This window comes from Hyla sarda, chromosome 5 (assembly GCF_029499605.1).
Source record: "Hyla sarda isolate aHylSar1 chromosome 5, aHylSar1.hap1, whole genome shotgun sequence".
Taxonomy (NCBI): Eukaryota; Metazoa; Chordata; class Amphibia; order Anura; family Hylidae; genus Hyla; species Hyla sarda.
Window position 1 is genome coordinate 119,156,700 of NC_079193.1, and position 12,122 is coordinate 119,168,821.

Genomic DNA, 12,122 nt, shown 5'->3' on the forward strand with positions numbered 1-12,122 from the left:
ACATGCAAGAGTACCATGTTCCCTGGGCTACATATATGTATAACGTAAGGCAGTAACAGGACTATGGTGGTAAGGGATATCTATATTTCCCCAAGGATATCTTATACAGGAGAGGCTGGATGTGACATGGGGAATATAGGAGATGGTTAAATCTCTGGCGAGTCCTATTTTTGGCTCTGGATTTTGAAAGAATGAAACGTAGGTCTGTAATGAGTGCTTTCATCCCACTTTCTGGTCCACTTCAAAATTTTCCATTCAGTTTCGAAGTCTGTTTAGAGCCCTCAACTATTTTTGCTGGTAGGGTGCATTCACACCACGTTTTGTACATACGGGTGCCGGATCCAGCGTGGGAGGGGCAAACCGGGTGCTCCCGTACCCCTGCCCAATCAGCCTGTAACTCCATTTACTTTAATGATCCTTTCCTGACCGGACCTAAAACCGTAGTTAGTATACTACAGTTTTAGGTCCAGTCCAAAACCGCATACGGGTCAAAACTGAGCCGACCGGAGTCACCGTTTGACTCCGGTCGGATCATTAAAGTAAATGGAGTCACGGGCTGATCGGGCCGGGGTACGGGAGCGCCCGGTTTGCCCCTCCCCCCTCCAGATCCGGAACCCGTATGTACAAAATGTGGTGTGAATGCACCCTTAACCAGCTTCTTAAACATATTTTTTTTAAATAAAATTTGCAATTATAAGTTAATTGAATGCATACATTTGAAACAACTCGTTTGAAGAACATTTTTTTTTTTAAAGAAACATGAATACTAAGTATATTAAAATAATAAGAAACAGAGAATATGTTCATCTCAAGAGTGTTCCATGAATGTGTGAGGACCAGGGCCAGACTGGCCATCGGGCACACCGTAAAGATAAAACAGAAATAAGGGACCATGCCTCGTGTATTACCTAAGACACCAAAGCCCAAGTGAGGGGGGAGACCTTAAAGATGGCCGCTCACCTTGTATTATATTGCGCATATCATCCCTACGCAGTGGTACCAAACTTAATCCATGGAGATGAACTTCCAAGCCCGAAAGGTAACAGGAGAAAGATAACCTAGTCCCACCTTGGAGAAGCAAAAAATTTGGCAAAAAGAAACCTTATGCAACAGCCGCTGTGGTTGGTTCCCGGGAAATAAAGTGATGTCCAGTGAAGAGTATCATTAAAGTGCTGGTGGGCACTATGTTTATCTATATACCAGCTGAGTACCTGGCGTTGCCCAGTTTTTCCTTCCTAATCCTTGTTGGGGAGGAAAATCAACAAAAGGAGGAAGCTTTTGACTTTACATCCCATCCTCATATACTGTCATATCCCGTCCTCATATGTCAACCTCATATCCCATCCTCATATACCATCATATCTCGACCACATATCCCGACCTCCTACTCGTCCTCCTATCTCGACCTCCTATTTTGACCTCATATCCCGTCCTCATATTCCAACCTCCTATCCTGTCCTCCTATCTCTACCTCATATCCTGACCTCATATCCCAACGTGATCGCCTGACCTGATAGATCGACCCCATATTCCATCCAGTCTTCAAGAGATGGGGTGTGGCTTGCAAGTCAGACCGACACATTCACCAGGAGAGGCAGAGGGGAGCTTGTGGAGTAAGGTACTGGAAGTCCCATATACTTTCATGGGACTTGAAACAAAAACCCATCTTTTATATAAAGGTGTAGGTAAGGGTTAATTTAACTATCATATTTTTTTTTTATTGATATATAAGTAATATGTGTACCAGGTATTAATGAACTATCTCGAGTCATACAGAAGTTATGTAAGAACATACATTTACCATTGATTGCATGGGACTTTAAACAAAACACCCCAACCCTCAAAAATGGCGGAAGTTAAAGGAGTAGTCCAGTGGTGACTCAGTGGTGAGCAACTTATCCCCTATCCTAAGGATAGGGGATGAGTTGCAGATCGCGGGGGGTCCGACAGCTGGGGCCCCCTGCGATCTCCTGTACGGAGCCCTGACAGCCCGCGGGAAGGGGGCGTGTCGACCTCCGCACGAGGCGGCGGCCGACACGCCCCCTCAATACAACTCTATGGCAGAGCCGAAGCGCTGCCTTCGGCAATCTCCGGCTCTGCCATAGAGATGTATTGAGGGGGCGTGTTGGCCGCCGCTTCGTGCGGGGGTCGACACCCGCTATCTGGGCCGAGAGCCGGGGCCCCGTACAGAGAGATCGCAGGGGGCCCCAGCGGTCGGACCCCCCGCGATCTCAAACTTATCCCCTATCCTTAGGATAGGGGATAAGTTTTTCACCACTGGACTACCCGTTACATAGTTACATAGTTACATAGTTACATAGTTAGTACGGTCGAAAAAAGACATATGTCCATCAAGTTCAACCAGGGAATTAAGGGGTAGGGGTGTGGCGCGATATTGGGGAAGGGATGAGATTTTATATTTCTTCATAAGCATTAATCTTATTTTGTTCCAGGAATGTATCTAATCCTGTTTTAAAGCTGTTAATTGTTCCTGCTGTGACCAGTTCCTGAGGTAGACCGTTCCATAAATTCACAGTCCTCACGGTAAAGAAGGCGTGTCGCCCCTTGAGACTAAACTTTTTTTTCTCCAGACGGAGGGAGTGCCCCCTCGTCCTTTGGGGGGGTTTAACCTGGAACAGTTTTTCTCCATATTTTTTGTATGGGCCATTAATATACTTATATACGTTTATCATATCCCCCCTTAAACGTCTCTTCTCAAGACTAAACAATTGTAACTCCTTTAATCGCTCCTCATAGCTAAGATGTTCCATGCCCCATATTAGTTTAGTCGCGCGTCTCTGCACCCTTTCCAACTCCGCAGTGTCCCTTTTATGGACAGGTGACCAAAACTGAACAGCATATTCCAGGTGAGGCCGTACCAATGCTTTATAAAGGGGGAGTATTATGTCCCTGTCCCTTGAGTCCATGCCTCTTTTGATACATGACAATATCCTGCCGGCTTTGGAAGCAGCAGCCTGACATTGCATGCTATTCTGTAGTCTGTGATCTACAAGTACACCCAGATCCTTCTCTACCAGGGACTCTGCCAGTTTAATCCCCCCTAAGACATACGATGCATGCAGGTTATTAGTACCCAGATGCATAACTTTACATTTATCCACATTGAACCTCATTTGCCAAGTGGATGCCCAGACACTTAGTCTATCCAAGTCATCTTGTAACTTATGCACATCCTCTATAGACTGTACCGTGCTACAAAGCTTGGTGTCATCTGCAAAGATAGAAACAGAGCTGTTAATACCATCCTCTATATCATTGATAAATAAATTAAACAACAGCGGTCCCAGTACTGAACCTTGGGGTACACCACTAATAACCGGGGACCAATCAGAGTACGAATCATTGACCACCACTCTCTGGGTACGATCCATGAGCCAGTGTTCAATCCAGTTACAAACTAAAATTTCCAAACCCAAAGACCTTAACTTACCTGTCAGACGTCTATGAGGGACAGTATCAAATGCTTTAGCAAAATCCAGAAACACTATATCCACAGCCATTCCTCTGTCAAGGCTTCTACTCACCTCTTCATAAAAGCAAATTAGATTGGTTTGACAACTTCTATCCTTAGTAAACCCATGCTGGCTATCACTTATAATACAATTATCCCCTATGTATTCCTGTATGTAATCCCTTATAAGTCCTTCAAACAATTTACCCACAATGCACGTTAAACTTACCGGTCTATAGTTTCCTGGGGAAGACCTAGAGCCCTTTTTGAAGATTGGCACCACATTTGCCTTGCGCCAGTCCCTTGGCACAATACCAGACACCAGAGAATCTCTAAATATCATGAACAGGGGTACAGATATTACTGAACTTACCTCTCTAAGAACTCTTGGGTGTAGTCCATCCGGTCCTGGGGATTTGCTTACATTTATATCACTTAACTTACCTTGTACCATCTCTACATTAAGCCAGTTCAGTACATTACATGATGTGTTACCAGCACTGACCTGGCCAATGTCAGCTCCTTCTTCCATAGTGTATACAGAACTAAAGAACCCATTCAGTAGCTCCGCCTTCTCTTGATCGCCTGTGACAACCTCCCCATTATCATTATTAAGGGGTCCTACATGCTCTGTCCTTGGTTTTTTTGCATTTATATATCTAAAAAAATATTTAGGATTAGTTTTGCTTTCTTTGGCCACCTGTCTCTCATTTTGAATTTTTGCTGTTTTTATTACATTTTTACAGATTTTATTAAGCTCCTTGTACTGTTTAAATGTTATCGCTGACCCATCAGATTTGTATTTTTTGAAGGCTATTTTTTTGCTGTTTATTGCTCTTTTAACATCATGTGTCAGCCATGTAGGATTTAGTTTCAATCGTTTATATTTGTTCCCCTTTGGTATATATTTAGCTGTATAGTTATTTAGAGTTAATTTAAAGATGTCCCATTTACCTTCTGTATCAGTATTTGAGAACACCTCCCCCCAGTCTATGTCCTGTAGTGCAGCCGTTTAAGGGTTAAATTAACTATCCTATATTTTAAGTGGACATATAAGTAACATGTGACCAAGTATTATCGAAATATCTCCAGCCGTACGGAAGTTATAATTTCCCATAGACTTGTATGGGACTTTAAACAAAATCCCTGACCCTGGCAAATGGGGGGTGAGTAAGGGTAAAATTACCTATCTTATGTTTGTTGTTGACATATAATTAACATGTGTGCCAATTTCATGTTAATATCTTTAGCCGTTTGGACGTAATTGTGGAACATACATACATACACACACACACACATTGAATTATATATATATATATATATATATATATAGATAGATAGACTAGCTGAGTACCCAGCGTTACCTGGTTTTTCTTTCTTAATCCTTGTTGGGGAGGAAAATCAACAAAAGGAGGAAGCTTTTGACTTCATATCCCATCCTCATATATTGTTGTCATATCTCAACCCCGTATCCCGTCCTCCTATCTCAACCTCATATCACATCTTCATATCCTGTCATCATATCTCGACCACATATCCTGACCTCCTATCCCATCCTCATATCTCGACATCATATCCTGTCCTCATAGCCCATCATATCTCGACCTCCTATCCCGGAGGAGTGAAGTGTAGGTCACATGTGCCTCCATAGGACGCCATGATGCGGATGGCAGAACAGGGATGCGGACGGCAGAACGGGGCAGCGGAGCGGCAACCGCAGGTGAGCAACTACCGTGGGGGCACTGTCTACAAGTGGGGGCACTGTCTACAAGAGGGGGCCTGCTGTTTACAAGGGGGCACTGTCTACAAGGGGGGCCTGCTGTTTACAAGGGGGCACTGTCTAAAAGGGGGGGGGCTTCTGTTTACATGGGGGCACTGTCTACAAGGGGGGCCTGCTGTGTTTTTTCTTTTTCTCCTCCGCTAGGTGCGTCTTATGGTCAGGTCCGTCTTATAGTGCGAAAAATACGGTTTATTCAGAAAGAGGTGCCAACAGAGAGGGGGCATGATTTGCCCGGCATAATAAATGTACACATAAATAGACAAATATAGCATAAGAATGTCATAAAAACATCACATACAAGAAATAATAAGATTATAGAAAACAATTATTATAAAAGAATACTTATTTAAAAACATTATATAATAAAGTAACTGGATACGTAATTTAACCCGGATGTAATCAAGTTAAATCCTTCTGGATAAAATGTAAAAAATTAAGATTTGCTGGAAGAAACCATCCAATAAAAAGTATAAAATAAAATGTATATATATATATATATATATATATATATATATATATATATAAAGGTAATCTGCAAATTTAGTAATAAACCATATAAAATGCTGGAAAAAAACAGAATATATATTGTGTTTGTGCAAACGTAATGGCAGCAATTTATGAATGAAACGCTTGTAACATCGGTGTGTAAGCGGCCAGGATGCAGGGGATTTTTATGAATGAATAAAAATTATGCTGGAAGTTTATAGTGTAAACGGGGCCCCATGACAGATCTTACTGGCAGATAGATATGTTGAGAGTACAGGCTGGTAACAGCGCAGAGAAAAATAGACGGAGATCTCAGAGGAGGAAATAATAAATGTAAGGGAACGGCTTAGGATGAAAATAGGAAGATATAAAAGAAGACCTGTTGGTGAGTAATTATAAATAATACTGTAATAGAGCAATAGAAGGCATATTTAGTAATAGAGTAAATGGTTAGTATGTATCAGTGTAAGGAGGCATCTAAAGTAAAATAAAAGTAAAATAAAATACATTTTATTTTACTTTAGATGCCTGATACATACTAACCATTTACTCTACTACTAAATATACCTTCTATTACAGTATTATTTATAATTACTCACCAACAGGTCTTCTTTCATATCTTCATATTTTCATCCTAAGCTGTTCCCTTACATTTATTATTCCCTCCTCGGAGCTCTCCGTCTATTTTTCTCTGCGCTGTTACCGGCCTGTACTCTCAACATATCTATCTGCCAGTAAGATCTGTCATGGGTCCCCGTTTACACTATAAACTTCCAGCGTAATGACTATTCATTCATAAAAATCCCCTGCATCCTGGCCGCTTACACACCGATGTTACAAGCGTTTCATTCATAAATTGCTGCCATTACGTTTGCACAAACACAAATTCTGTTATTTTCCAGTATTTTATAAAGTTTATTAATACATTTGCAGATGTTCTATCATATATACATACATTTTATTTTACACTTTTTATTGGATGGTTTCTTGAACCAAATCTTAATTTTTTACATTTTATCCGGAAGGATTTTACTTGATTACATCCAGGTTAAATTATGTAACCAGTTACTTTATTATATAATGTTTTTAAATAAGTACCGTATTCTTTTATAATAATTGTTTTCTGTAATCTTATTATTTCTTGTATGTGATGTTTTTATGACATTCTTATTCTATTTTTGTTTATTTATGTGTACATTTATTATGCCGGGCAAATCATGCCCCCTCTCTCTTGGCGCCTTTCTGAATGTATATAGAAGCTATGAATCTGCTGTACGGAAGTTATGTGGGAATATACATTTCCCATTCATTTGTATGGGACTTTAAACAAAAACCCTGACCCTCACAAATGGGGGTAATTAAGGACGCAGCCCTTTTTCGCAATTCTGACCACCGTCGCTTTACGCATTAATAACTCTAAAACGCTTCTATTCTACTTTATTTTGGTGTCGTTAAATTTTTGTCTTTACATGCTTCCTTTTTTGGTGAAAAATCCCCAAATTTCATGAAAATTTAGCATTTTTCTAACTTTGAAGCTCTCTGCTTGTAAGGAAAATGGATATTCCAAATAAATCTTATTTTTCTTCACAAATACAATATGTCCACTTTATGTTGGCATCATAAAATGGACATTTTTACTTTTTGAAAAAATTAGAGGGCTTCAAAGTAGAGCAGCAATTTTCAAACATTTCATGAAAATTACAGAATCTGAAGGGACAGATGTTACAGAACTACAACTCCCAGCATGCCTGGGAAGTCTAGGCATGCTGAGAGTTGTAGTTTGGCAACATCTGGAGGGCTACCATTTGGGCACCACTGTACAGTGGTCTCCAAACTGTGAAATATCGCTTACTGCCCCATTCCTCCCCCCCCCCCCTCACCATCGATTCCTTACCTGTGACATGATCTCCGCTGTCTCAGCGATGATCTTCGGTCCCCACGCATCTTCTTTGCAGGTACCGGACTACATCTTCTCCTCCTGTTCTGCCCGACATCCAGGGGTGGGCAGAATGGGGGGTTGCCATGGTAACCCAGTGTCCTGCACTGCCATTGGTCAGAACCAGTTCTGACCAATGGCAGGGGATAGGAGTAGATCGCAGCACTGCGACCTCACTCCTATCCCTCAGGAGGATCGGGGCTGTCACTGACAGCTCCGATCATCCCTATTTTCCGGGTGATCGGGTCACCAGAGACCCAATCAGCCCGGAATAGCAGAAAATCGCATGTCTGAATTTACATGCGATTTTCTGCGTTCGCCGACATGGGGGGGGTCTCAGGAACCCCCTAGGCGATGTGCCGGGATGCCTGCTGAATGATTTCAGCAGGCATCCCGATCCAGTCCCCAACCGGCTAGCGGCGGGGACTGGAATTCTCACGGGCGTATGCATACGCCCCATGTCCTTAAGGACTCGGGATGCAGGGCATATGCATACGCCCGGCGTCCTTAAGAGGTTAAGTGAACAGATAAGTAACATGTGACCAAGTATTATCGAAATATCTCCAGCCGTTTGGAAGCTATGCAGTAACATATATTTTCCACAGACTTGTATGGGACTTTAAACAAAAAACCTGACCCTGGCAAATGGGGGTGAGTAAGGGTTAAATCCCCTATCCTTTTTTTGTTGTTGACATATAAGTAATATTGTGTGCCAAGTTTCATGTTAATATCTTTAGCCGTTTGGACTTGATGCAGGAACATACATACATACACACGTTGAGTTTAATATATATAGACTAAATGAGTACCTGGCGTTGCCTGGTTTTTCATTCCTAAACCTTGTTGGGGAGAAAAATCAACAAAAGGAAGAAGGTTTTGACTTCCTATCCCATCCTTATATATTGTTTTCATATCCCAACCCCATATCTCAACCTCCTATCCCATCCTCATATCCCGACCTCATATCCTGTGATGAGATATTGTAAGCTGAAAATAGAAGGGGATGTGGCTTTGTGGGACTGGGCGTGATTTGCAAGCCAGACCGATGCACAAAAAGGGTAGATTATAAAAGGGGTGGGGCTTAAAATGTGGGAATGTGAGATGGGGTGTGGCTCCCGTACACTGCCAGCGAGAAACTACTGTGAACCCCCGCCCGTGTGACTGTACCCTAAAAACACTACACTACACTAACACAAAATAAAAAAGTAAAAAACACTACATATACACATACCCCTACACAGCCCCCCTCCCCAATAAAAATGAAAGCGTCTGGTACGCCACTGTTTCCAAAACGGAGCCTCCAGCTGTTGCAAAACATCAACTCCCAGTATTGTTGGACAGCCGTTGACTGTCCAGGCATTGTGGGAGTTTTGCAACAGCTGGAGGCACCCTGTTTGGGGATCACTGGCATAGAATTCCCCTATGACCACCTCTATGCAAGTCCCTAATTTAGGCCTCAAATGCGCATGGCGCTCTCACTTTGGAGCCCTGTCGTATTTCAAGGCAACAGTTTAGGGTCACATATGGGGTATCGCCGTACTCGGGAGAAATTGTGTTACAAATTTTAGGGGGTATTTTCTGCTTTTACCCTTTTTTAAAATGTAAAATTTTTGGGAAAACAAGCATTTTAGGTAAAAATTATTATTTTTTTTTCATATGCAAAAGTCGTGAAACACCTGTGGGGTATAAAGGTTCACTTAACCCCTTGTTACGTTCCCCGAGGGGTCTAGTTTCCAAAATTCTATGCCATGTGTTTTTTTTTTGCTGCTATGGCACCATAAGGGCTTCCTAAATGCGGCATGCCCCCAGAGCAAAATTTGCTTTCAAAAAGCCAAATGTGACTCCTTCTCTTCTGAGACCTGTAGTGCGCCAGCAGAGCACTCTTTACCCCCATATGGCATGTTTTCTGAATCGGGAGAAATCGGGCTTCAAATTTTTAGGGGTATTTTCTGCTATTACCCTTTTTAAAAATGTAAAATTTTTGGGAAAACAAGCATTTTAGGTAAAAATATATATATTTTTTCATATGCAAAAGTCGTGAAACAACTGTGGGGTATAAAGGTTCACTTAACCCCTTGTTACGTTCCCCGAGGGGTCTAGTTTCCAAAATTCTATGCCATGTGTTTTTTTTTTTTGCTGCTATGGCACCATAAGGGCTTCCTAAATGCGGCATGCCCCCAGAGCAAAATTTGCTTTCAAAAAGCCAAATGTGACTCCTTCTCTTCTGAGACCTGTAGTGCGCCAGCAGAGCACTCTTTACCCCCATATGGCATGTTTTCTGAATCGGGAGAAATCGGGCTTCAAATTTTTAGGGGTATTTTCTGCTATTACCCTTTTTAAAAATGTAAAATTTTTGGGAAAACAAGCATTTTAGGTAAAAATATATATTTTTTTTCATATGCAAAAGTCGTGAAACACCTGTGGGGTATAAAGGTTCACTTAACCCCTTGTTACGTTCCCCGAGGGGTCTAGTTTCCAAAATTCTATGCCATGTGTTTTTTTTTTTTGCTGCTATGGCACCATAAGGGCTTCCTAAATGCGGCATGCCCCCAGAGCAAAATTTGCTTTCAAAAAGCCAAATGTGACTCCTTCTCTTCTGAGACCTGTAGTGCGCCAGCAGAGCACTCTTTACCCCCCATATGGCATGTTTTCTTGTTTTCTGAATCGGGAGAAATCGGGCTTCAAATTTTTAGGGGTATTTTCTGCTATTACCCTTTTTAAAAATGTAAAATTTTTGGGAAAACAAGCATTTTAGGTAAAAAATTTTTTTTTTTTTACATTTGCAAAAGTCGTGAAACACCTGTGGGGTATAAAGGCTCACTTTATCCCATGTTACATTCCCCGAGGGGTCTAGTTTCCAAAATGGTATGCCATGTGTTTTTTTTTTTTTTTTTTGCTGCTCTGGCACCATAAGGGCTTCCTAAATGCAACATGCCCCCCAAAAACCATTTCAGAAAAACGTACTCTTCAAAATCCCCTTGTCGCTCCTTCGCTTCTGAGCTCTCTACTGCGTCCGCCGAACACTTTACATAGACATATGAGGTATGTGCTTACTCGAGAGAAATTGGGCTACAAATACAAGTAAAAATGTTCTCCTTTTACCCCTTGTAAAAATTCTAAAATTGGGTCTACAAGAACATGTGAGTGTAAAAAATGAAGATTGTGAATTTTCTCCTTCACTTTGCTGCTATTCCTGTGAAACACCTAAAGGGTTAAAACGCTGACTGAATGTCATTTTGAATACTTTGGGGGGTGTAGTTTTTATAATGGGATCATTTATGGGGTATTTCTAATATGAAGACCCTTCAAATCCACTTCATACCTGAACTGGTCCCTGAAAAATATCGAGTTTGAAAATTTTGTGAAAAATTGGAAACTTGCTGCTGAAAACTTGTCAATTTTATGATGCAAACATAAAGTAGACATATTGTATATGTGAACAAAAAAAATGTATTATTAATATCCATTTTCCTTACAAGCAGAAAGCTTAAAAGTTAGAAAAATGCAAAATTTTTAAATTTTTCATCAAATTTACGGATTTTTCACCAAGAAAGGATGCAAGTATGGACAAAAATTTACCATTATGTTAAAGTAGAATATGTCACGAAAAAAAAATCTCGGAATCAGAATGATAACTAAAAGCATCCCAGAGTTATTAATGTTTAAAGTGACAGTGGTCAGATGTGCAAAAAAACGCTCCGGTCCTTAAGGCCAAAATGGGCTGGGTCCTGAAGGGGTTAAGATTTTGAAATTTAAATAATGATTTTGAAATTGAACTTTTAACTCCCAAGTTTTAGTGTGCCGGACCCAGTCGTGTGGGTCCAAAGGGCCAAATCTAAAAAGCCCCCACAGGGCTCATGTGGCCGTGAGATGTAGGCACAATGTCTCCATTGCCCTGACGAGCCATTGTTTCCAATACTTTTTGCCATGGCAAACGACGTGAAGAACAGCGTGACATCGCCGTGCCCTGCACACATGGTATGCTGACGGATCATTGAGACTTGTCCGGGCAGTGGAGGCTGAGGACACAGTGGAGGATGAAGAGGCAGAGTCCCACACTGTCACAGGACCATCGGGCTGACAGAGTGGAGCAGGAAGCAGCATGAGTACACAAGAGGGGTTCACAACCCCTTAAATTAAAAGGTGAACAGTCAGGAAAAGGCATTAGCAGTACACCAGAGGATTTCATAACCCCTAAGATTGAAAGATCAATGTTGAAATCTCAATTAAAAATGTATGTAGGCTAGTGCATAACATCCAAAAATTTAAGGCCCAAGCCCTGAAGCATCAGTAAGCCAAGTAGTTCCTGAAAGACACAAGAGCAGTCAGAAGCAGGTATCAGCAGTACCCAAGAGGGTTTCATAACCTCTTACATTGAAAGATCAATTTTGAAATTTCTATTAAGGATGTATTTAGCTAGTGCTAAACATCCCAAAATTTAAGGACCA

The 12,122-nt window shown here is 41.4% G+C and overlaps 1 protein-coding gene across 5 annotated transcripts in view; it reads right to left on the reverse strand.

Annotated features, from left to right (window-relative positions):
* Positions 1-12,122, reverse strand: part of LOC130273417 (sodium-dependent neutral amino acid transporter B(0)AT3-like) — a 589,425-nt gene that overhangs the window by 165,662 nt on the left and 411,641 nt on the right. The gene's annotated exons all lie outside the window — the stretch shown is intronic.